Raw genomic sequence first — 26,898 nt, forward strand, 5'->3', positions numbered from 1 at the left:
CTCGCTTCAAAACTATTCTAATGTGATGATCAGGCACCCTTGAACATTCCGACAATGGCGTACACAGCAACCCAGAATGCATTGCGCCCAGGAAAGTCCTCTATTCGCAGCGTGGTACAGAGTGCGTCGGCGCGGAGAAGCGGCAGGACCGGAGCATGCGCAGGCGGTGTGTCCGTTCAGACGTCGACCTGGGCCGAGGTGAGTCTGGGAAGAGTTGGCGGGATAACCCTCGGGCTCTTTGGTTCGATGCAGGAGCGGACGCCCCGCGTAGAGCGGGCGCCTCTCAGGCCCGGGGAGTGAAGGTGATTCATCGGCGGCCGCTGCTCCGTGTCACCGGAGGAGCCAGGCATGCGCATGCGCAGCGCTTCGTCAGGTCACATCTCTGACGTAAGTGAAGCTTCCGGCCGAGAGGTGGCGCTGCGGAGCGAGGTCCCAACCAAAGATCTTTGGTCCCAACCAGAGATACCAGAGGGTCTTTGGTCCCAAACCAGAGAGAAGAGGAGTCAAGTGTTTCGTTGTCACACAACATAGTACTATGTGAACACCATAATAAACAGGAATTGTGGACGCAGCCCAGAGACCATCACACCGTCTGAAGAAGGGTCTCGACCCGAAACGTCACCCATTCCTTTCTCTCCAGAGATGCTGCCTGTCCCATTGAGTTCCTCCAGCTTTTTGTGTCTTCTGTTTAAATCAGCATCTGCAGTTCCTTCTTGCACATCATCACATAAACCAATCTCCTTCCATTGACTATATTTCACATTGCCTCGGCAAAGCCACCAACATAATCAAGGACGAGTCTCAACCCGGTCACCCCTTTCCCATCAGGCAAGAGGTATAGAAATGCGAAAACGCACACATCCAGATTCAGGGACAGTTTGTTCCCAGCTGTTATCAAACAACTGAACCAACATAGAACATAGAAAAATAGGTGCAGGAGTAGGCCATTCGGCCCTTCGAGCCCCCTCCGCCATTCAATATGATCATGGCTGATCATCTAAAATCAGTACCCCGTTCCTGCTTTCCCCCATATCCCTTGATTCCTTTAACCCCAAGCTAAATCTAACTCTCTTGAAAACATTCAGAGAATTGGCCATCGCTGCTTTCTGTGGCAGAGAATTCCACAGATTCACAACTCTCTGGGTAAAAAGGTCTTTCCTCATCTCAGTCCTAAATGGCCTACCCCTTATCCTTAAACTGTGACCCCTGGTTCTAGACTCCCCCAACATCTGGATCAATGTTCCTGCCTCTAGCCTGTCTAATCTAAGAATTTTATGTTTCCATAAGATTCTCTCAGAAGGGCCTCGACCCAAAATGTCACCCATTCCTTCTACCCAGAGATGCTGCCTGCCCATTGGAGTTACATCAGCATTTTGTGTCTGCCTACTATTTACCTCATTGGAGACTCTTGAACTATCTTTGATCAGACTTCACTGGCTTTTATCTTGCTCTAAACTTTAACCTCTTTATCATGTATATGTACACTGTTGATGGCTCTATTGCAATCAGGTAGTCTTTCAACTGACTGGTTGGCACTCAACAAAAGCTTTTCACTGTACCTTGGTACACATGACAATAAACTAAACTAAACTGAAAAAACACTGAAATAAAAGTGCAAAGACCAAAAATAATGCCCCCAAATATGTAGTTCAGAGCTTATTTGAAGGTTGTAGTGTATGACAGCCTGATGGTGGTTGGGTAGAAGGCAGGAACGGGGTTCTGATTGTGGATGATCAGCCATGATCACATTGAATGGTGTTGCTGGCTCGAAGGACCGAATGGCCTACTCCTGCACCTAATGTCTAGTGTCTAGTGACTTTATACACCACTGTAAGATCACCCAGCATCCTCCTACACTCCAAGGAATAAAGTCCTCGCCTGCCCAACCTCTCCCTATAGCTTTGGCCGTCAAGTCCTGAGAACATCATAAATTCTGTCTGCAATCCTTCTAGCTCATTACATCTTGCAGAAAAGTAGATGGCTGGTAGATGTTACCAGTAGCAAGAGTCTAGGACCAGTGAATACAGCCTCAGAATAAAAATACGTACTTTGAGGAGGAATTTCTTTGGCCAGAGCGTAGTGAATTTGTGGAATTCATTGCCACAGTCGGTGGTATCATTGTCATTGGGTATTTTTAAAGTGGCGATTGATAGGTTCCTGATTAGTGAGGGAGTCAAAGGTTACAGGGAGAAGGCAGGAGAATGGGGTTGAGAGGGAGAAATAGATCAGCCATGATGGAATAGCAGATCAAATTCGATGGGCTGAATGGCCTAATTCTTCTCATATGTCGTATGGTCTCGTGTGCATTCATAACTATTGGAATTTTATGTTCCAAAGGAAAATGGAAAGCTACTGCTTTATTTCTTACACTGTTCACTTGTTTTATAGGGCATCAGAAGGTGGAGGATTGGCTGGCACGAAGTCTAAACCGAGCATCGGAGGAAGATCAACGGAAAGGTGTAAAAATATTGTTGAACTTTGAGCGGTGGGAGGAGACATGTATATTGGTTCCGACTCGGAGGAGGAATTTCAAAGGTGTGTGTGTGAATGCCATAGATTCAAGTGGGAGACAGATTCTCTTCTGAGGTGTCTCAGAGTGCAGCAGGTGGAAGAAATAGTGAGCGATTACACAGCCGGAGGAGAGAACGCAACACCCGCGAGAGGGGGAATCATTCCTGTTGTTCTGCTTCCCGCGTTTTTGCTTCCCGCTGACGGTCCATCCTGGAGGAGCAGAGAGGAACCCATACCACGGAGAAACCCTGCAAGTGTGAGGACTGTGGGAAGGGGTTCAATTACCCGTACCAGCTGGAAACTCACCGCCGCACACACACTGGGGAGAGGCCGTTCACCTGCTCCGTCTGCGGGAAGGGGTTCACTCAGTCGTCCCACCTCTTAACGCACAAGCGGGTCCACACCGGGGAGAGGCCGTTCACCTGCCCCGTCTGTGGGAAGGGATTCACTCACTCATCCCCGCTCCGAACCCACCAGCTGATTCACACGGGGGAGAAGCCTTTCAAATGCTCCGACTGTGCGGACAGCTTTAAAAGCTCGGCGGAGCTGGTGAGGCACCAGCGGGTCCACACCGGGGAGAGGCCGTTCACCTGCTCCTTGTGCGGGAAGGGCTTCACCCAGTCGTCGGACCTGCTGACCCATCACCGGGTCCACACCGGGGAGAGGCCGTTCACCTGCTCCGTATGCGAGAAGGGCTTCACGCTGGTGGGCAACCTGCTGAGGCACCAGCGGGTCCACACCGGGGAGAGGCCATTCATCTGCTCCGTATGCGGGAAAAGGATTCACTCAGCACTCCAGCCTGCTGACGCACCGGCGTCTTCACACCGGGGAAAGGCCATTCACCTGCCCTGTGTGCGGGAAGGGATTCACTCAGTCGTCCAACCTCTTGACACACAAGAGAGTCCACACGTGACTGCAGAACCCTAAGTGTTGCTGGATCCAAGACTGAACCATGTTCCTTAGCAAAAGGATTTGAGTATAGGAGCAGGGAGGTTCTACTGCAGTTGTACAGGGTCTTGGGTGAGACCACACCTGGAGTATTGCGTACAGTTTTGGTCCCCTAATCTGAGGAAAGACATTCTTGCCACAGAGGGAGTACAGAAAAGGTTCACCAGACTGATTCCTGGGATGTCAGGACTTTCATATGAAGAAAGACTGGATAGACTCGGCTTGTACTTGCTAGAATTTAGAAGATTGAGGGGGGATCTTATAGAAACTTGAAACATTCTTAAGGGGTTGGACAGGCTAGATACAGGAAGATTGTTCCCGATGTTGGGGAAGTCCAGAACAAGGGGTCACAGTTTAAGGATAAGGGGGAAATCTTTTAGGACCTAGATGAGAAAAACATTTTTCACACAGAGAGTGGTGAATCTCTGGAATTCTCTGCCACAGAAGGTAGTTGAGGCCAGTTCATTGGCTATATTTAAGAGGGAGTTAGATATGGCCCTTGTGGCTAAATGTATCAGGGGGTACGGAGAGAAGGCAGGTACAGGATACTGAGTTGGATGATCAGCCATGATCATATTGAATGGCGGTTTGGCTCAAAGGGCCGAATGGCCTATTCCTGCACCTATTTTCTATGTTTCCTTCCAGTTTAGTGTATTATTGTTACGTGTACCAAGGTACAGCGAAAAGCTTTTTTATTGTGTGCTAAATCACCAAAAAAAAACTATACATGATTACAATCAACCCGTCCACAGTGTATACATACTGGATAAAGGACCTGAGAGGAGATTTTAGAAGGACATAAAAAGGCACAAAATGCTGGTGTAACAGCGGGCCATGCAGCATCTCTGGAGAAATAGGATGGGTGACGTTTCGGGTCGGAACCCTGCTCTCCCTCAGTATTGCATTATTATAGTAGGAAATGCTGCTGTTGAAATAAAGATTTAAAAGTGTGGAGCAATTGTAATAAAAGATAGCAGATTCACTTCTGGGACCAGCATGCAAAGAGTCGCCTGGCTTAGGTACCAACTTGGAGCTATCAAGTGTGACTAACTTCCAATGTCAGTTTTTCCATTTAACTATGGCAGGGATTCATATTTTTGAATGTACAGTGACCAAATGAACATGATTTTAACGGGTTTTTGTAAATTTTCATCTTTTCCCATCCAAATGATTACCTATCGGAAAGCAAAAAAAACTGCAGATGCTGCAAATACTTGGTAGATCAGGCAGCATCAGTGAAGAGAGAAACAGAGATGGCCTTGCATCAGATTATTAGACGGCACAGTGGCGCAACAATAGAATCACGGCCTTACTGCGCTAGAAACACGTTCGATACTGACCATGGGTGCTGTCTGTATGGAGTTTGTCCGTTCTCCCTGTGATTGCGTGGTTTTTCCCCGGGTGCTCCAGTTTCCTCCCACACTACAAAGACATACAGGTTTGTAGGTTAATTTGGCTTTGGTAAAAATTGTAAATTGTCCTTAGTGTGTGGGATATTGATAAACACGTTATTCGCACAACACATAAATCAAGCACGCTTTAAATGTGAGTTGCCTGTATTTATGATTGTGCTTGTGTACAGTATGATTTTACTGGATTGTATGCAAAATAAAGCATTTCACTGTATCTGGGTACACATGGCAATCAAGTACTGTGGCATTGAATTGAATTGCTTTCTTTTTAATTATGCTCCACAATTAAGATCCCAACCCTGCAATTATTAACAGTTTCTGCAGAGATTGTTTGGTAGGCTGGTTTAACGTGTTCCATAACCAGCCCCTCAAAGCACTGCAGATGCTGGTTTACACAAAAGGACACAAAGTTCTGGAATAACTCAACGGTTCACACAGTTGAAGAAGGGTTCTGACCCGAAATGTCACCTATCCGTGTGCTCAGTATATGCTGTCTGACCTGCTGAATTACTCCAGCACTTTATGTCCTCATTTAGCATCATGTTCAGCACAGACATTGTGGGCCAAAGGGCCTGTTCCTGTGCAGTACTGGTACATGTCTCCTGTCCCCATCTGCCCATCACCCCCCTCAGCTGGTTCCACCCACCTTGTTTCACCCCTTCCTTTGACCTCCCTATATTGGCTATCTGTCAATATATACATTATTATCTCTGCACTCTCAGTAAAACCCCGGCAGCCCCTTTACCCCCACAGAACCGCTAACAGGGACAAACCCCAACATCGACATTCTCTTGCATCACCTGCAACAGGTAAGCTCCCGCGGTTGCGCACCTGTGGCCCATAATCACACATAGGATGCTTTCTGGCGCGCTGCGCATTCTGGGTAAGAGCGCCGCCATTGTGGCAACCTGACAACCAGAGGTAAGAGAGAGAGAGAGAGACGGAGCACATGGTAGAGAAGGATCTGAAATAGGGTTTCGGCCCGAAACGTCGCCTATTTCATTCGCTCCATAGATGCTGCTGCACCCGTTGAGTTTCTCCAGCATTTTTGTGTACCACATGGTAGAGAAAGCTGGGTACCGGAAATCTTATGTCACATCCTGCCCCTGTCCTGGAGTGTATCGCCATTTTATTGCACTTTAAGGAAGATTTGAAGTTGGGAAGTTGTTTCCATTTATTCTTCCCTCCGTGTACAGTAGATCATCTGCATTCAGTCGGAGTTCTCAGCCGCGCGAATCGCGAAATTTGGGTGAGGGGCTAAATGCCCGCGAGGTGGTGTGATTGAACCCCATACCGTAAATCAGAGCAAGAGCAACGCTCCTGGGCCCACTGAGTTATTCCAGCTTTTGGTGTTTCTATCAGGCGTCAGAGGTTCTCCTACCAACGAGTGCAGGGGGAAGATGGGGGCTTGCAGCCGTCTGACACAAGACGGAAGAGGGAGAGAGGCGAGGATGTCTCAGAATCAGGATGAGTGGTTGTGAATGGGATATCTTGAAATATATCTCAATCAGGAACTAAGTGAGTAAAAACAAAGGCGGGATTTAAAGTTTAAGAAGGAACTGCAGATGCTGGAAAAATCGGAGGTAGACAAAAAATGCTGGAGAAGCTCAGCGGGTGAGGCAGCATCTATGGAGCGAAGGAATAGGTGAAGTTTTTTGGGTCGAGATCCTTCTTCAGATATTACTTATTACTTTTACTTGTATTACTTGACTTGCAGGAATACCAGGTTCAATGGCTTTTGGTGCAAACGGTTACACACGGCGAAATCGTTGTTGGGCTTGAGAAGGGACAATGCATATTTCCCCCTGGTCTTTCGGTAAAAGGAATTGGAAATAATGGTATCTCCTTCACTGGGACCTTGATCTACTTCGAAAGCCAACAAGCTCAGCATTTATCTTGCTTTGAAATCAGCAGGAACTGTGGCCCTATTGCCCTCAAGTGGAGAGCGTCCTGTTTAGGCCTGAAGAAGGGTTTCGGCCTGAAACGTCGCCTGTTTTCTTCGCTCCATAGATGCTGCTGCACACGCTGAGTTTCTTCAGCAATTTTGTTTACCTTCGATCTTCCAGCATCTGCAGTTCCTTCTTGAACAAACAACGTCCTGTTTAGGTTTCCTGTTTTGCCCTTGCCGGCAACTCCCCCTTGCCCAGAGTGCCAGGAATAGATTAAGCCACGTGTAGGTGTAGCCTGGATCAGTTAAGGACAGAGGATTTTGCTTCCCTGAAGGACATTAGTAAAAAATATTTAAAAGACGTTTGGACAGGTACATGGATACAGAGGGCTATGGGCCCAACGCAGGCAGGTGGGACTAGTGAAGATGGGGCATCTTGGTCAGCATTGGCAAAGTCGACCAAAGAGCCTGTTTCTAGACTGTTTCACTATGACTAGAATATCAGTCTGAAAAAGGATCTCGACCGGAAGTGTAGTCTGTCCAATTTCCCTGAGACACCCCCCTCCCCCTGCATTTAGTTTTTGTTCAAGATTCCAGGATCTGTAGTTCTTTGTGTCACATTAGTATATCAGGTGTTTTTTCAAGAATTCAAATGTGTTCCCATGACCACACAGAACACTAGCCTTTTTTTTGCATGTTGTTTTAAATTTGGTGATTTTAAACTCTGGTTGCTGAGGTGAGAATTTAAGTTGTATCTGCAGGACAACAATGTGATTCCTTGGGTCTGGGTTTCTATTTTTGTTGGAAAAAAGATCATAAACAGACATGTCTGTAGAATAATCATGGGAAGAGATAGGGTAAATGCACAGAGCCTCTTACCCAGAGTGTGAGAATCAAGAACCAGGCATAAGGTGAGGGGAGGGGGGAGGGGGTTATGGAATGAACCTCAAAACCAATGAGTTTGAGGCAGGTACTATCTTAAGAAATATTTGGACAGGTACGTGGATAGGAAAGGTTTAGGGAGATAGGGACCAAACGCAGGCAGGTGGGTCAAGCGTGGGATGGGTATGTTGGGCGGGTCCACACTGCGGAGAGGCCGTCCACCTGCTCCCTGATCGGGAAGGGCTTCATCCATTCCTCTCACCTGGTCAGGCACCAGTGCAGCCACACAGGCGAGTGACCCTTCCCCTACTCCGAGTGGCTGGACTATCTCTCCCTCCTAACCCCATTCTCCTGCCTTCTCCCATAATCTCTGACACCCGTACTAATCAAAAATCTATCTATCTCTGCCTTGAAAATATTAGTAGGGGTGACAAAGGTTACAGGGAGAAGGCCGGAGAATGGAGTTGACAGGGAGAAAAATAGATCAGCCATGATCGAATGGCAGAGCAGACTCGATGGGCCGAACGGCCTAATTCTGCTCCTATGTCCTACGGTGACGGTCAGCAGAGAAGCTGTGGCCAGAAGGGCCTGTTTCTATTCTGTACAACTCTGTGAATAAGTGCAGTTCACCAGTGATAATGTCTGACAGCATTGTCCCCATTTCGTCCACACAGGGAGAAGCCAAGCGTGTGTTGTGCCGAGGGAGAGGAACCAACCGAGTGTCGAACCTGGAGAGCCTCGAGGACCCTCGCACCCCGTGGAAACCGCACCAATGTGGGGACTGCGGGAAAGGGTTCAACTACCCGTCGCAGCTGGCGGTCCACCGCCGCATCCACACGGGGGAGAGGCCGTTCCCCTGCACCTTGTGCAAGAAGAGGTTTGCCTCGGTCTCGGCCCTGCTGATCCACCAGCGGGTCCACACCGGGGAGAGGCCGTTCACCTGCCCCCTGTGCGGGAAGGGTTTCATCCATTCCTCCCACCTGGTCAGGCACCAGCGCTGCCACACGGGCGAGCGGCCCTTCCCCTGCCCCGAGTGCGGCAAGGACTTCACCCAGTCGTCCCACCTGCTGATCCACCAGCGAGTCCACTCCGACGAGAGGTCCGTCAAGTACCCAGACTGCGGGAAGAGCTTTAACAGCCCCGGAGAGGTGAGGATCCAATGGCCAGGCACTTGCCGTCAGGGTCGGCAAGATCGGCACTGCCAACCCGACTAAAATTATGAAATGGCAATTATTAAATATAAATAGTAACGGCATGGGAGAATTATGCCTATCTAAGAGATCGATCTCTTAGGTGGGCATAATTCTCCGTGCCTTTCAACCGCAGCACTTGTAACACGCGAGGGTCTGTGCAGCCCACGTGCCGTCAGTGCTGCTTCAAGCCGTCAATTTCAAGCGGGGCTGTACTGCGCATGCGCAGCGCAAGTTTCTTGGCGGGTTTTTCACATATGGATTGACGTTATTTAAGTAAGTAAGTAAGTTTATTGGCCAAGTATTCACATACAAGGAATTTGCCTTGCTGATCCGCCCACAAGTAACAACATGACATACAGTGACTGTTACGAATGACTCAGAAAACACTAAACATTAATAATAATAAAACATTAATGATAAAACACCATCGATCAGGCATGTGAACCAACAAAATAACAGATCAAAGGGAGGCTACAGATTTTTGGCTGTTGAGTAGAGCAACTACTCGTGGATAAAAACTGTTTTTATGTCCGGCTGTGGCAGCTTTGACAATCCGGAGTCGCCTTCCAGAGGGAAGTGATTCAAAGAGTTTGTGGCCAGGGTGAGAGGGGTCAGAGATGATCTTGCCCGCTCGCTTCCTGGCCCTTGCAGTGTACAGTTCATCAGTGGAGGGAATTTTAAGAGTATCTTAGGAAACAAAGAGTGAAGAATGGAGCTTGTGTACCAATAACGTGGTAAGTACATATCTTGGTGCTTTATGTTTTTAAATACCGTATTTCCCGGAGTGGAGGTAGAGCTCCTTTCACAGTGTTTGGAGAGTCTGGCCCGGGGTAAAGTTGCAGGGAGGGCAGGGGCGTTGTGAAGGGGAGGGGATCGGGGCCAGTAACCCACTTGCGACGCTCCGGGCACGGAGCCACCGCATTGTGGCCGGGGAGCGAATTAGCTCGGGTGGCTGCGAGTGGCCACCTGGACCAGACAGCCCAGCCCCTCCTGCCGGTCCCCGCTCGCCTCTGGCAGTGTTCTCCGTCTGAAAACCTCTCCTGCCGCTCGCCGGCCTCACCCATGTCAGCCGCTTCCCGCAAATCCTTAAATTACGACAGCGCGCTTAAGGGACTAATTGAGGTTACGTGGCTGTCGGAATTTAGGGATTTGCCGGAAGCGGCTGACATGAGCGTAGCCGGCGAGCGGCAGGTGAGAGGTGTTCAGTCGGAGAGCATTGCCAGAGGTGAGCGGGCTGGCAGAAGGCGCTGAAGTGGCAGCCAGTTCTGCTGTCGGGTCCCGGAGGCCGCTCGCAGTCACCCGAGTTGCTTCCTTCCCCGGAAGTGGCGGCCAGTTCTGCCGTCCGTGCCCGGAGCGCTGCGGCAGCGGTGAGTGAGTCTGACATGATCTCCGACCCCCTCCTCCTCAACACTCCTGCTCTCCCCGCATCTTTAACCCCTGGCACAGACTCTCCACACGCCGTGAAAGGAACTCTCCCTCCAATTGGTTCCTTGAATTATTATTGTCATTCAATAAGATGACAACTGATTCAACGTCCCGCTGTGCTCCTGTTTTTCCCACCATCTCTCCACCTGCTTTCATCCTCCGTCCCCCCCCACCCATTCAGTAATTAAAAAATGAAGATTTAGAAGCCTTGGGGAAAATTGAATTGTTGCTTATTTTTATTTTTTACGGAGAGAACAATCTGCGCATGCGTGGTATAAGATTTTTTTTTTTAAAAGCCGACTGACTGCCTACCTTGAGTAATTTATCACTGCCACCGGCAGACCCACACCGGTGAGAAGCCCTTCGGCTGCTCGCACTGCGGCAACCGCTTCGGACAGTCGAGCGACCTGCTGATGCACCAAACCTGCTGAAGCACCAGAGAGGAAATGTACAGTTTAAGTAATACAAGAAATAAATGAATAGTATGAAGGGTCCTGACCTGAGATGTCGACAGCCCAGGCCCTCCACTATGCTGCCGGACACTCTGAGGGCCTCTGATAGACCCCCTACCCTGGGAGAAAGACTCTTAATTGTAAGCCCATTCTAGGCCCCTCATAATCCTTTATAGTTTTATCTGGGCACCCTCAGCCTCTTGTGTTCCAGTGAGAAAAAAAAAACAGTCTTAACTAAGGGTCCCAATCCGTACCATCTCCAATACATAGAGTCGTACAGCACAGAAACAGGCCCTTCGGTCCAACCTCCCCATACCGACCAAGATGCCCCATCTACACTAGTCCCACCTGCCCACTGTGTACTTTTGTAGAGTATTATCTGATTTGATTGGGCAGCATGGAGAACAAAGCTTTTCACTGTACCCCGTTACGCATGACAATAATAAACCTATTTGGTCTCCTAATCTGAGGAAAGACATTCTTGCCATAGAGGGAGTACAGAGAAGGTTCACCAGACTGATTCCTGGGATGTCAGGACTTTCATATGAAGAAAGACTGGATAGACTCGGCCTCCGTCCCCCTTTGTTTAATCATTCTGTATTTCCTGATTATTCAGTATCTTCTCTCTTTCTACTTTTTTCTTGTCTTTTCTCTTTATTTACAACTACTACGGTCTGACGCAAAACTGCATTTCGTTGTACTGCTACTTGTATTTGTGCGATGACATTAAAGTTGAATTGAATTGAATTGAATTGAATTGTATACGCTAGAATTTAGAAGATTGAGGGAGGATCTTATAGAAACTTACAAAATTCTTAACGGGTTGGACAGGCTAGATGTAGGAAGATTGTTCCCGATGTTGGGGAAGTCCAGAACAAAGGGTCACAGTTTAAGAATAAGGAGGAAATCTTTTAGGACCGAGATGAGGAAAACATTTTTCACACAGAGAGTGGTGAATCTGTGGAATTCTCTGGCACAGAAGGTAGTTGAGGCCAGTTCATTGGCTATATTTAAGAGGGCGTTAGATGTGGCCATTGTGGCTAAAGGGATCAGGGGGTATGGAGAGAAGGCAGGTACAGTATACTGAGTTGGATGATCAGCCATGATCATATTGAATGGCGGTGCAGGCTCGAGGGGCTGAATGGCCTACTCCTGCACCTATTTTCTATGTTTCTATATATTTAAGATGAGAAGGATGAGCTTTAAAGGATCTGTGGGTATTTTTTTTACGCAAAGAATGCTTATGGTATAAAATGAGCTGTCTAGGAAGTGGTGAATGAACAGTAACATTTGAGAGGCAGAATGTAAAAATAAGGAACTGAAGGTGCTGGTTTAAAATGAAAATAGACACAAAGTGCTAATTTATGGAGTTCCCTAGCCTGGAACTGTGTCTGGATCCCAGGTGAGTCGATGGTTCCGGTCCCTTTCTGAGGAGAGGGTCCCGATTTGAAATATCACCAATCCATATTCCCCAGGCATGTAACCTAACCTGCTGAGTTACTCTAGCATTTTGTGTATTGTTTTTACATTTAAGAGGCATCTAGGCTTCAATTAGCAGGTTAAAGGAGGGTATGGAATTAATCCAGGCAAGTTGGATTGGTATAGATAGGTAATTAGACGATTGATATTAGAATATAAAAGAAAGGATGTACTTTAAATTTACTAGAATGTTGCCTGGGTTTCATCAACTAAGTTACAGAGAAAGGTTGAACAAGTTAGGGCTTTATTCTTTGGAGCGCAGAAGGTAAAGGGGGGACTTGATAGAGGTTTTTAAAATAATGAGAGGGATAGACAGAGTTGACGTGGAAAAGCTTTTCCCACTGAGAGTAGGGAAGATTCAAACAAGGGGACATGACTTGAGAATTAAGGGACTGAAGTTTAGGGTAACATGAGGGGGAACTTCTTTACTCAGAGAGTGGTGGCTGTGTGGAATGAGCTTCCAGTGAAGGTGGTGGAGGCAGGTTTCTTTTTTTATCATTTAAAAATAAATTGGATAGTTATATGGACGGGAAGGGAATGGAAGGTTATGATCTGAGCGCAGGTATATGGGACTAGGGGAGAATATGTGTTCGGCATGGACTAGAAGGGTCGAGATGGCCTGTTTCCGTGCTGTAATTGTTATATGGTTATATTATATGGATGTAATGCTAAGGGTTTATAATGTGCTGGTCAGGCCACATTTAAGGTCATAATGTCATAAGGGATTGTAGTAGAAATAGGCCATTCGGCCCATTAAGTCTGCTCCACCATTCAGTCAAGGCTGATCTATCTCTCCCTCCTAATCCCATTCTCCTGCCTTCACCCATAACCTCTGACACCCGTCCTAATCAAAAATCTATCTATCTATCTATCTATCTCTGCCTTTAAAATATTCACTGACATCTGTGGCAAAGAATACCACAGATTTACCACCCTCTAACTAAAGATCACCACACTCTGACTGAAGACGGTGCAATTAATTTGGAGTATTGTGAGAATTCTAAGAAAGGATGTGCTGGTGTTGGAGAGGGTCCAGAGGAGGTTTACAAGAATGATCCCGGCGATGCTTGAGTTAATGTATGATGAGCGTTTAACGGCCCTGGGCCTGTACTTGGTGGAGTTTAGAAGGATGAGGGTGGATCTCGTTGAAACCTACCGAATAGCGAAAAGCCAAGATTGAGTGGATGTGTAGAGGATGTTTTCAGTAGTGGGAGAATCTAGGACCCGAGGGCACAGCCTCAATAAAGAATGTACCGTTAGAATGCATATGAGGAGGAATTTCATCAGCCAATGGGTGGTGAAACTGGAATTTATTGCAACAGATGGCAGTGGAGGCCAGGTCAGTGGGTATTTTCAAACCTGAGTGATAGATACGTTATTAGTTGGGGAGACAAAGGTTACAGGGAGAAGGCAGGAGAATGGTGTTAAGTGGGAGAAAAACTATGATCGAATGGCAGAGCAGACGCGACGGGCCGAACGGCTTAATTCTGCTCCTATGTCTTATGGTGACGGTCAGCAGAGAAGCTGTGGCCAGAAGGGCCTGTTTCTATTCTGTACAACACTGTGAATAAGTGCAGTTCACCAGTGATACTGTCTGACAGTATGTGTCCCCATTCCGTCCACACAGGGAGAATCCAAGCCGGTGTTGTGCCGAGGGACAGGGTCGAACCTGGAGAGCCTCGAGGACCCTGGCACCTCGCCGAAACCGTACCTATGTGGGGACTGCGGGAAAGGGTTCAACTACCCGTCGCAGCTGGACGTCCACCTCCGCACCCACACGGGGGAGAGGCCGTTCCCCTGCACCGTGTGTAAGAAGGGGTTTGGCTCGGTCTCGGCCCTGGTGACCCACCAGCGGGTCCACACCGGGGAGAGGCCGTTCACCTGCCCCCTGTGCGGGAAGGGTTTCATCTATTCCTCCCACCTGGTCAGGCACCAGCGCTGCCACAGAGGCGAGTGGCCCTTCCCCCGCTCCGAGTGCGGCAAGGACTTCACCCAGTCGTCCCACCTGCTGAAGCACCAGCGGGTCCACGCCGACGAGGAGCCCGCCAAGTGCCACGACTGCGGGAAGAGCTTTAAGAGCCGCGAGGAGGTAAGGAACCACCGGCGAGAAGCCCTTCGGCTGCTCACACTGCAGCAACAGCTTCAGACAGTCGAGCGACCTGCTGAAGCACCAAACCTGCTGAACCACCAGAGAGGAAATGTACAGTTTAAGTAAACCAAGAAATAAATAAATAGTACGAAGGGCCCTGACCCGAGATGTCGACAGTCCAGGCCTCCACTCTGAGGGCCTCCAGCACTTTGTTTTTATGGTTTAGATAGACTCCTACGCTGGGAGAAAGACTCTAATTATATGCCCAATCTAGGCCCTTTATACTTGTATCTTTGCACCCTCAGCCTCTTGTGAGAAACAAAATAACACACTCTAACAAAGGGTCCCAATCCATACCATCTCCAATACAGAGAGTCGCACGGCACATTAACAGGCCCTTCGGTCCAACCTGCCCATACCGACCAAGATGCCCCATCTACATTAGTCCTACCTGCCCGCTAATAGCATTTATGTGTAGTATTATCTGATTTGATTGGGCAGCAAAGCTTTTCACTGTATCCCGTTACACATGACAATAATAAACTTAAATCTTTAAGATGAGAAGGATGAGCTTTAAAGGGGGTCTAATTCTTTATCAGTTGGGGTGACAAAGGTTACAGGGAGAAGGCAGGAGAACGGTGTTGAGTGGGAGAAAAATAGATCAGCCATGATCGAATGGCAGAGCAGACTCGACGGGCCGAACGGCCTAATTCTGCTCCTATGTCTTATGGTGTCAGAGAAGCTGTGGCCAGAAGGGCCTGTTTCTATTCTGTACAACTCTGTGAATAAGTGCAGTTCACCAGTGATACTGTCTGACAGTATGTGTCCACATTCCGTCCACACAGTTAGAATCCAAGCACGTGTTGTGCAGAGGGACAGGGTCGAACCTGGAGAGCCTCGAGGACCCTGGCACCTCGCCGAAACAGTACCTGTGTGGGGACTGCGGGAAAGGGTTCAAGTACCCGTATCAGCTGGACGTCCACCTCCGCACCCACACGGGGGAGAGGCCGTTCCCCTGCACCGTGTGTAAGAAGGGGTTTCCCTCGACCTCTGGCCTGCTGACCCACCAGCGGGTCCACACCGGGGAGAGGCCGTTCACCTGCCCCCTGTGCGGGAAGGGTTTCATCCATTCCTCCCACCTGGTCAGGCACCAGCGCAGCCACACGGGCGAGCGGCCCTTCCCCTGCTCCGAGTGCGGCAAGGAATTCACCCAGTCGTCCCACCTGCTGAACCACCAGCGGGTCCATGCCGACGAGAAGCCCTTCATGCGCCCCGACTTCTGGAAGAGCTTTAAGAGCCCTGGGGAGGTAAGGATCCGCTGGGCAGCAAAGCTTTTCCCTGTACCCCGTTACACACGACAATAACAAACGAGAAGGATGAGCTTTAAAGGGTCTGTGGGTATTTTATTTACACAAAAAATGGTTATGGTACAAAATGAACTGTCAGTGAATGAACAGTAACATTTGAGAGGCAGAATGTAAAAATAAGGAACTGCAGGTGCTGGTTTCAAATAAAAATAGACACAAAGTGCTAATTTTTGGAGTTCCCGAGCCTGGAACTGTGTCTGCATCCCAGGTGTGTTGACGGTTCCTGCCCATTTCCTAGGAAGGGTCCCGATCTAAAACATCACCTATCCATATTCTCCAGGGGTGTAGACTAACCTGCTGAGTTACTCTAGAATTTGGGGTATTGTTTTTACATTTAAGAGGCATATAGGCTTGAATTAACAGGTTGGAGAGGGATATGGAATTAATCCAGGCAAGTGGAATTGGTATAGATAGGTATTAGTCGATTGATATTAGAATATAAAAAGAAAGGATGTAATGCTAAGGGTTTATAATGTGCTGGTCAGGCCACATTTGAGGTCATAATGTCAAAAGGAATTAGGCCATTCGGCCCATCAAGTCTACTCCACCATTCAGTCATGGCTGAACCATCTCTCCCTCCTAACCCCATTCTCCTGCCTTCTCCCCATAGCCTCTGACACCCGTACTAATCTATCTATCTCTGCCTTAAAAATATGCACTGACCTGGCCTCCACAGCCTTCATGTGGCAAAGAATTCCACAGATTTACCACCCTATATCTAAAGATCACCACCCTCCGACGAAAGGTGGTGGAGTTAATTTGGAATATTGTGAGCCCTCATATCTCAGAAAGGATGTGTTGGTGTTGGAGAGGGTCGAGAGGAGATTTACAAGATGTTCCCGGGGTGCTTGAGTTAATGTACGATGAGCGTGGGCCTGTACTAGGTGGCGTTTAGAAGGGTGAGGGTGGATCTCGTTGAATCCTACTGAATAATGAAAGGCCAAGATCGAGTGGATGTGGATGTGGAGAGGATGTTTCCAGTAGTGGGAGAATCTAGGACCCGAGGGCACAGCCTCAATAAAGGATGTTCCTTTAAAACGCTTTCTCACGGGGCGACTTGACGCAAGATGTAACCAGAGTGAAGTGGTCGTGGTCTAGCACGATATCACACGATATAACGGGGGGTAGATAAAGAGCTCCCACGTTACTCGGCATATCTGTTATTTGTGCGAGTGACTTGTCCGTCTCCCGAGCTTTCCCGTTAAATCTTGAATGAACATTGTGAACTGTGAAGTGTGACGTGGCACAAATGATGTCACTTTTTTTTTCACACACTATAAATATCCTCCCTTGGTTGAATTGGCTCATTTGGAGACATGCCTGTACTAATGCCGTGACTTTACTGCAGGAAGACGCCACATTACTTAGACGATGTTAGTTGCGCCCAAGTTTAAATTTCCAACGTGTGTTTCAGAAGTACCACAGATCCCCACCTTTATAAATTTCTATCTGGCAGTGTTTTCTGTCTCAGAAATTTCAGCCCTTTGTCTATATTTGATGACAGTAACTACAGACAAAGGGCTGAAATTCCTGAGACAGAAAACACTGCCAGATAGAAAGTTATAAAGGTGGGGATCTGTGGTACTTGTAAAGAGTCAGCGCAGAATCCTTGATAATCAAAAACTGTCTGAATCAGCAAGTTAGACACAAAATGCTGGACTCACTGTAACTCAGCGGGCCAAGCAGCATCTCTGGAGAAAAGGAATAGATTCCATTTTTGGTCGGGACCCTTCTTCGGGATGATTGTAGGAGGGAACTGGAAGCAAGAAAAGACCGGGACAAATCAGGGCCAACAACAGATGACCTCAGCAGGGTATTTTGAAGAGTGGTCCCGACCCGAAATGTCGCCTAACCCTTTCCTCCAGAGATGCTGCCTGACCCACTGACAGATGGCGCAATGGGCTAAGTGTTCGGCTGGCGACCGGAAGGTAGCCGGTCCGAATCCCGCTTGGAGTGCATACTGTCGTTGTGTCCTTGGGGCAAGACACTTCACCCACCTTTGCCTGTGTGTAAATGTAATGTAATTATGTGAAGCACTTTGGGGTCAATGCAAGTTGACTAAAAATGTGCTATATAAATAAGATTATTATTATTATTATTATTACTGAGTCACTCCAGCACTTTATGTCTATATTTGGTTCCCTGATAGGTCAATTGTTGGCTAGGGATAGTGTGATCCCAAGAGGGGACCATCGTTGCAAACTTGGCCTGGTTAACCGACATTTACTGCATGGGGGAGGGGGGGGGGCAGGAGGGGGTGGGGGCGGGGGAGAGAGAGAGAGTGTAAGTTACCTAAAATCAAATAAAACAGTGGAGGCCAGGTCAGTGGGTATTTTCAAACCTGAGTGATAGATACGTTATTAGTTGGGGAGACAAAGGTTACAGGGAGAAGGCAGGAGAATGGTGTTGAGTGGGAGAAAAACTATGATCGAATGGCAGAGCAGACTCGACGGGCCGAACGGCCTAATTCTGCTCCTATGTCTTATGGTGACGGTCAGCAGAGAAGCTGTGGGTAGAAGGGCCTGTTTCTATTCTGTACAACTCTGTGAATAAGTGCAGTTCACCAGTGATACTGTCTGACAGTATGTGTCCCCATTCCGTCCACACAGGGAGAATCCAAGCCGGTGTTGTGCCGAGGGACAGGGTCGAACCTGGAGAGCCTCGAGGACCCTGGCACCTCGCCGAAACCGTACCAGTGTGGGGACTGCGGGAAAGGGTTCAACTACCCGTCGCAGCTGGACGTCCACCTCCGCACCCACACGGGGGAGAGGCCGTTCCCCTGCACCGTGTGCAAGAAGGGGTTTGGCTCGGTCTCGGCCCTGGTGACCCACCAGCGGGTCCACACCGGGGAGAGGCCGTTCACCTGCCCCCTGTGCGGGAAGGGTTTCATCCATTCCTCCAACCTGGTCAGGCACCAGCGCAGCCGCGCATGCGAGCCGCTCATCCCCCGCTCCGAGTGCGGCAAGGACTTCACCCAGTCGTCCCACCTGCTGAAGCACCAGCGGGTCCACGCCGACGAGGAGCCCACCAAGTGCCACGACTGCGGGAAGAGCTTTACGAGCCGCGAGGAGGTAAGGAACCACCGGCGAGAAGCCCTTCGGCTGCTCACACTGCGGCAACAGCTTCGGACAGTCGAGCGACCTGCTGAAGCACCAAACCTGCTGAACCACCAGAGAGGAAATGTACAGTTTAAGTAAACCAAGAAATAAATAAATAGTACGAAGGGCCCTGACCTGAGATGTCGACAATCCAGGCCTCCACTATGCTGCCTGACACTCTGAGGGCCTCCAGCACTTTGTTTTTATGGTTTAGATAGACTCCTACGCTGGGAGAAAGACTCTAATTATATGCCCAATCTAGGCCCTTTATACTTGTATCTTTGCACCCTCAGCCTCTTGTGAGAAACAAAATAACACACTCTAACAAAGGGTCCCAATCCATACCATCTCCAATACAGAGAGTCGCACGGCACATTAACAGGCCCTTCGGTCCAACCTGCCCATACCGACCAAGATGCCCCATCTACATTAGTCCTACCTGCCCGCTAATAGCATTTATGTGTAGTATTATCTGATTTGATTGGGCAACAAAGCTTTTCACTGTATCCCGTTACACATGACAATAATAAACTTAAATCTTTAAGATGAGAAGGATGAGCTTTAAAGGGGGTCTAATTCTTTATCAGTTGGGGTGACAAAGGTTACAGGGAGAAGGCAGGAGAACGGTGTTGAGTGGGAGAAAAATAGATCAGCCATGATCGAATGGCAGAGCAGACTCGACGGGCCGAACGGTCTAAATCTGCTCCTATGTCTTATGGTGACGGTCAGCAGAGAAGCTGTGGCCAGAAGGGCCTGTTTCTATTCTGTACAACTCTGTGAATAAGTGCAGTTCACCAGTGATACTGTCTGACAGCATGTGTCCACATTCCGTCCACACAGGGAGAATCCAAGCACGTGTTGTGCAGAGGGACAGGGTCGAACCTGGAGAGCCTCGAGGAACCTGGCACCTCGCCGAAACAGTACCTGTGTGGGGACTGCGGGAAAGGGTTCGACTACCCGTCGCAGCTGGACGTCCACCTCCGCACCCACACGGGGGAGAGGCCGTTCCCCTGCACCGTGTGTAAGAAGGAGTTTCCCTCGACCTCGGGCCTGCTGACCCACCAGCGGGTCCACACCAGGGAGAGGCCGTTCACCTGCCCCCTGTGCGGGAAGGGTTTCATCCATTCCTCCCACCTGGTCAGGCACCAGCGCAGCCACACGGGCGAGCGGCCCTTCCCCTGCTCCGAGTGCGGCAAGGAATTCACCCAGTCGTCCCACCTGCTGAAGCACCAGCGGGTCCACGCCGACGAGAAGCCCTTCATGCACCCCGACTTCTGGAAGAGCTTTAAGAGCCCTGGGGAGGTAAGGATCCACTCGGCAGCAAAGCTTTTCCCTGTACCCCGTTACGCACGACAATTACAAACAAGAAGGATGAGCTTTAAAGGGTCTGTGGGTATTTGTTTTACACAAAAAATGGTTATGGTATAAAATGAATTGTCATAGGAATTTAAGAGGCATATAGGCTTGAATTAACAGGTTGGAGAGGGATATGGAATTAATCCAGGCAAGTGGAATTGGTACAGATAGGTATTAGTCGATTGATATTAGAATATAAAAAGAAAGGATGTAATGCTAAGGGTTTATAATGTGCTGGTCAGGCCACATTTGAGGTCATAATGTCAAAAGGAATTAGGCCATTCGGCTCATCAAGTCTACTCCACCATTCAGTCATGGCTGAACCATCTCTCCCTCCTAACCCCATTCTCCTGCCTTCTCCCCATAGCCTCTGACACCCGTACTAATCTATCTATCTTTGCCTTAAAAATATGCACTGACTTGGCCTCCACAGCCTTCATGTGGCAAAGAATTCCACAGATTTACCACCATATATCTAAAGATCACCACCCTCTGACGAAAGGTGGTGGAATTAATTTGGAATATTGTGAGCCCTCATATCTCAGAAAGGATGTGTTGGTGTTGGAGAGGGTCCAGAGGAGATTTACAAGATGATCCCGGGGTGCTTGAGTTAATGTACGATGAGCGTGGGCCTGTAGTAGGTGGCGTTTAGAAGGGTGAGGGTGGACCTCGTTGAAACCTACTGAATAATGAAAGGCCAAGATCGAGTGGATGTGGAGAGGATGTTTCCAGTAGTGGGAGAATCTAGGACCCGAGGGCACAGCATCAATAAAGGGTGTTCTTTTAAAGCGCTTTCTCACGGGGCGACTTGACGCAAGATGTAACCAGAGTGAAGTGGTCGTGGTCTAGCACGATATCACACGATATAACGGGGGGTAGATAAAGTTCCCACGTTACTCGACATTTCTGTTATTTGTGCGAGTGACTTGTCCGTCTCCCGAGCTTTCCCGTTAAATCTTGAATGAACATTGTGAACTGTGAAGTGTCGTGGCACAAATTATGTCACTTTTTTTTCACACACTATAAATATCCTCCCTTGGTTGAATTGGCTCATTTGGAGACATGCCTGGACTGATGCCGTGACTTTACTGCAGGAAGATGCCACATTACTTAGACGATGTTAGTTGCGCCCAAGTTTAAATTTCCAACGTGTGTTTCAGAAGTACCACAGATCCCCACCTTTATAAATTTCTATCTGGCAGTGTTTTCTGTCTGAGGAATTTCAGCCCTTTGTCTATAGTTACTGTCATCAAATAGAGACAAAGGGCTGAAATTCCTGAGACCGAAAACACTGCCAGATAGAAAGTTATAAAGGTGGGGATCTGTGGTACTTGTAAAGAGTCAGCGCAGAATCGTTGATAATCAAAAACTGTCTGAATCAGCAAGTTAGACACAAAATGCTGGACTCACTGTAACTCAGCGGGCCAAGCAGCATCTCTGGAGAAAAGGAATAGATTCCATTTTTGGTCGGGACCCTTCTTCGGGATGATTGTAGGGGGGAACTGGAAGCAAGAAAAGACCGGGACAAATCAGGGCCAACAACAGATGACCTCAGCAGGGTATTTTGAAGAGGGGTCCCGACCCGAAATGTCGCCTAACCCTTTCCTCCAGAGATGCTGCCTGACCCACTGACAGTTGGCGCAATGGGCTAAGTGTTCGGCTGGCGACCGGAAGGTAGCCGGTTCGAATCCCGCTTGGAGTGCATACTGTCGTTGTGTCCTTGGGGCAAGACACTTCACCCACCTTTGCCTGTGTGTAAATGTAATGTAATTATGTGAAGCACTTTGGGGTCAATGCAAGTTGACTAAAAATGTGCTATATAAATAAGATTATTATTATTATTATTATTATTACTGAGTCACTCCAGCACTTTATGTCTATATTTGGTTCCCTGATAGGCCAATTGTTGGCTAGGGATAGTGTGATCCCAAGAGGGGACCATCGTTGCAAACTTGGCCTGGTTAACCGACATTTACTGCATGGGGGAGGGGGGGGGCAGAGGGGGTGGGGGCGGGGGAGAGAGAGAGAGTGTAAGTTACCTAAAATCAAATAATACAATGTTCATAATGAACACAGACACAAAATGTTGGAGTAACTCAATGGGTCGGGCAACATATCTGGAGAAAATGAACAGGTGGCGTTTGTGTCTATCTTCGGTAAAAACCAACATCCGCAGTTCCTTCCTGCACAATGGATCTCAGTGTCAGTCTCTGACTCCCGTTGGCAGGCCATTCGGCCCACAGCCCGCCCAGCGATGACTAACCCATGTCACAGGGGGATGGTGTGAAGGCGGAGTTAGACAGAGCTTGATTAATGTTACGGTTGGGGAATGGGCCATAATATGGCCAGGGAAACGCTGTTATTCGTGACGCCCCCTCCGCCCTTTCCCAGCTGTTCTCAATCGCACCCCTGGCCACACAAAAATTTATACTTTAAGAAGGACTACACGGAACATTTAAACTCCGAACGCTTCTAACAGAGTGAGCCATGCGAGCACTTTGATCATTCTCCCTGTATTTGCATTTGACAAAATAGTCGGAAAAAAATGTTTAAAAGTGTTCATACCATTTGCTATGCCTAATTGGCCCTTCCTTCTGCGAAAATAGTCTGATATTCGTAGGTGAAATGTCACCAACAATAATTGATTCTATTATTAATTGACTAATAATTGATTCTATTAGCGGAAAGATGCAATTCTGATCTAATATTATCAATGCCTCTGTCTTTGGAAGCAACACCAGCAATTTATTAAATCTGACTACATGCGGCACAGTGGTAGAGTTGCTGCCTCACAGCCCCAGAGACCGGGGTTCGATCCTGACCATGGGGGAGAGAGAGAGAGTGTAAGTTACCTAAGTTACCTAAGTCAGATCTGGGAAAAAAAACATAAAAAGCTGGAGTAAGTCAGCGGGTCAGGCAGCATCTCTGGAGAAAAAGAATAGGTGGCGATTCGAATCGGAACCCTTCTTCAGACATCCTAATCGGAATTGAGTCTGAAGATGCGTCTCGTCCCGAAACACCACCTATTTTTCTCCAGAGATGCTGCTTGACTCGCTGAGTTACTCCAGCTTTTTGTGTCCGTCTTCGGTTTAAACCAGCATGTGCAGTTCACTCCTTACACGGGTCTCTGGAGAACATTGATTGGTAGCGTTCCGGACCCTGCTTCGGAAAGGCATCGATCGCTAGTCGGCGAGGACTCCGAGCTGTATCTCTCAAAGAAGTACATGTAAAAAATTTCTCACGAACCATAAAACTGCGGGACCTTTCAGTAAAGTCCCTTTTAAAGATTATAGTTATTTTCTTAACATAACTCATGAATAAGTTGATGTCCATATGCGGATGCAAATCTTTATTTTTTAAATTCAATCCCACAGAAGACAATTTTTACTCACCTTCTGTCCCCTCTGTCCAGCTTCCGGGTTTGCCGTTCGCAGGAGTTCCCACGGTAACCGCAAGAGTTATATCGCACGGTTCATATAATGTTGCAATGCTCAACCACAAGTGTACAAGTCACTCTTGGAGAAATTCAAGCTGGCTTGAATTTTCTCCCGAGTCGCCAAGTTACACGATTACCTGCCGTTAGCGCCACGGTGGTCCACGAATGCCGTACTGTTATCGCACGAGGTTCCCACGATGTTAAGCTCTGGTTAACTCTTGGGTATCGTTGCCCCGTGAGAAAGGCCTATTAGAATGGAGATGAGGAGGAATTTCATCAGCCAGGGGGTGGTGAATCTGTGGAATTTATTGCCACAGGTGGCGGTGGAGGCCAGGTCAGTGGGTATTTTCAAAGCAGAGGTTGACAGGTTCTTTATTAGTTGGGGTGACAAAGGTTACAGGGAGAAGGCAGGAGAATGGTGTTGCGTGGGAGAAAAATAGATCAGCCATGATCGAATGGCACAGCAGACTCGATAGGCCGAACGGCCTAATTCTGCTCCTATGTCTTATGGTGACGGTTAGCAGAGAAGCTGTGGGTAGAAGGGCCTGTTTCTATTCAGTTGAACTCTGTGAATCAGTGCAGTTCACCAGTGATACTGTCTGACAGGATGTGTCCCCATTCCGTCCACACAGGATGAACCCAAGCACGTGTTGTGCCGAGGGAGAGGGTCGAAACTGGAGAGCCTCGAGGACCCTTGCACCTCGCCAAAACCGTACCAGTGTGGGGACTGCGGGAAAGGGTTCAACTACCCGTCGCAGCTGGATGTCCACCTCCGCACCCACACGGGGGAGAGGCCGTTCCCCTGCACCGTGTGCGGCAAGGACTTCACCCAGTCGGCCCACCTGCTGAAGCACCAGCGGGTCCACGCCGGGGAGATGCCCTTCAAATGCCCCGGCTACGGGAAGAGCTTTAAGAGCCCCGGGGAGGTAAGGATCCACCGGCAGACCCACACCGGCGAGGTGCCCTTCGGCTGCTCACACTGCGGCAAGAGCTTCGGACAGTCGAGCGACCTGCTGAAGCACCAGAGAGGAAATGTACAATCAATAATTAAAAATCTATCTATCTCTTCCTTTAAAATATTCACTGACTTCTGTGGCAAAGGATTCCACAGATTTACCACCCTCTAACTAAACATCACCACACTCTGACTAAAGACAGCGCAATTAATTTGGAATATTGTGAGCCCTCCGAACTAAGAAAGGATGTGCTGGTGTTGGAGAGGGTTCAGAGGAGGTTTACAAGAATGATCGCGGGGATGCCTGAGTTGATGTTTGATCAGCGTTTAACGGTCCTGGGCCTGTACTCGGAGGAGTTTAGAAGGATGACGGTGGATCTCGTTGAAAACTACTGCATAACGAAAAGGCCAAGATCGAGTGGGTGTGGAGAGGATGTTTCCAGTAGTGGGAGAATCTAGGACCCGAGGGCACAGCCTCAATAAAGGATGTACCTTTAGAATGGAGATGAGAAGGAATTTCATCAGCCAGGGAGTGGTATTTTCAAAGCTTAGATTGGTACATTCTTTATTAGTTGGGGTGACAAAGGTTACAGGGAGAAGGCAGGAGAATGGTGTTGAGTGGGAGAAAAATAGATCAGCCATAATCGAATGGCAGAGCAGACTCGACGGGCCGAGCGGCCTAATTCTGCTCCTATGTCTTATGGTGACGGTCAGCAGAGAAGCTGTGGCCAGAAGGGCCTGTTTCTATTCTGTACAGCTCTGTGAATAAATGCAGTTCACCAGTGATACTGTCTGACAGTATGTGTCCCCATTCCGTCCACACAGGGAGAATCCAAGCTCGTGTTGTGCCGAGGGACAGGGTCGAACCTGGAGAGCCTCGAGGACCCTCGCACCTCGCGGACACTGTACCTATGTGGGGACTGCGGGAAAGGGTTCAACTACCCGTCGCAGCTGGACGTCCACCTCCGCACCCACACGGGGGAGAGGCCGTTCCCCTGCACCGTGTGCAAGAAGGGGTTTGCCTCGGCCTCGGGCCTGCTGACCCACCAGCGGGTCCACACCGGGGAGAGGCCGTTCACCTGCTCCCTGTGCGGGAAGGGTTTCATCCATTCCTCCCACCTGGTCAGGCACCAGCGCAGCCGCGCATGCGAGCCGCTCATCGCCCGCTCCGAGTGCGGCAAGGACTTCACCCAGTCGTCCCACCTGCTGAAGCACCAGCGTCTCCACAACAACAACAACAAGCCCGCCCAGTGCCCCGACTTCGGGAAGAGCTTTACGAGCCCTGAGGAGGTAAGGAACCACCGGCGAGAAGCCCTTCGGCTGCTCACACTGCGGCAACAGCTTCGGACAGTCGAGCGACCTGCTGAAGCACCAAACCTGCTGAAGCACCAGAGAGGAAATGTACAGTTTAAGTAAAACCAAGAAATAAATAAATAGTACAAAGGGTCCTGACCTGAGATGTCGACAATCTGCCCTGACACTCTGAGGGCCTCCAGCACTTTGTTATTATGCTTTAGATAGATCCCTAACCTGGAAGAAGGACTCTAACTGTATGCCCAATCTAGTTCCCACATAATCCTTTATACTTGCATCAGTGCACCCTCAGCCTCTTGTGTTCCAGTGGGGGAAAGAATAACAATCTAACAAAGGATCCCAATCCGTACCATCTCCAATACAGAGAGTCGTACCGCACAGTAACAGGCCCTTCGGTCCAACCTGCCCATACCGACCAAGATGCCCCATCTCCACTAGTCCTCCCTACCCGCTGATTGCATTTGTGTATAGTATTATCTGATTTGAGTGGGCAGTAAAGCTTTTCACTGTACCCCGTTAGGCATGACAATAATAAACCTACATTTGTAAGATGAGAAGGATGAGCTTTAAAGGGGGTATGAGGGTATTTTTTATGAAAGAATGGTTATGGTATAAAATGAACTGGCATAGGTAGTGGTGAATGAACAGTAATATTTGAGAGGCAGAATGTAAAAATAAGGAACTGCAGGTTCTGGTTTAAAATAAAAATAGACAGCAAGTGCTAATTTATGGAGTTCCCTAGTCTGGAACTGTGTCTGGATCCCAGGTGTGTCGAAGTTTCCGGCCCCTTTCCTAGGAAGGGTCCCGATCTGAAACATCATCTATCCATAGTCTCCAGGGGTGTAGCCTAACCTGCTGAGTTACTCTAGCATTTGGGGTATTGTTTTTACATTTAAGAGGCATCTCGGCTAGAATTAACAGGTTGGAGAGGGGTATGGTATTAATCCAGGCAAATGTGATTGGTATAGATACGTAATTAGACGATTGATATTAGAATATAAAAAGAAAGGATGTAATGCCAAGGGTTTATAATGTGCTGGTCAGGCCACATTTAAGGTCATAATGTCATAAGGAATTGGAGTAGAAATAGGCC

At 48.6% G+C, this 26,898-nt stretch overlaps 1 pseudogene; it reads left to right on the forward strand.

Annotated features, from left to right (window-relative positions):
* Window positions 1-348: 348 nt before the first annotated feature.
* Window positions 349-26,898, forward strand: LOC129703872 (zinc finger protein 850-like; annotated as a pseudogene).

The sequence above is a fragment of the Leucoraja erinacea genome, chromosome 15 (assembly GCF_028641065.1).
Source record: "Leucoraja erinacea ecotype New England chromosome 15, Leri_hhj_1, whole genome shotgun sequence".
Taxonomy (NCBI): domain Eukaryota; kingdom Metazoa; phylum Chordata; class Chondrichthyes; order Rajiformes; family Rajidae; genus Leucoraja; species Leucoraja erinaceus.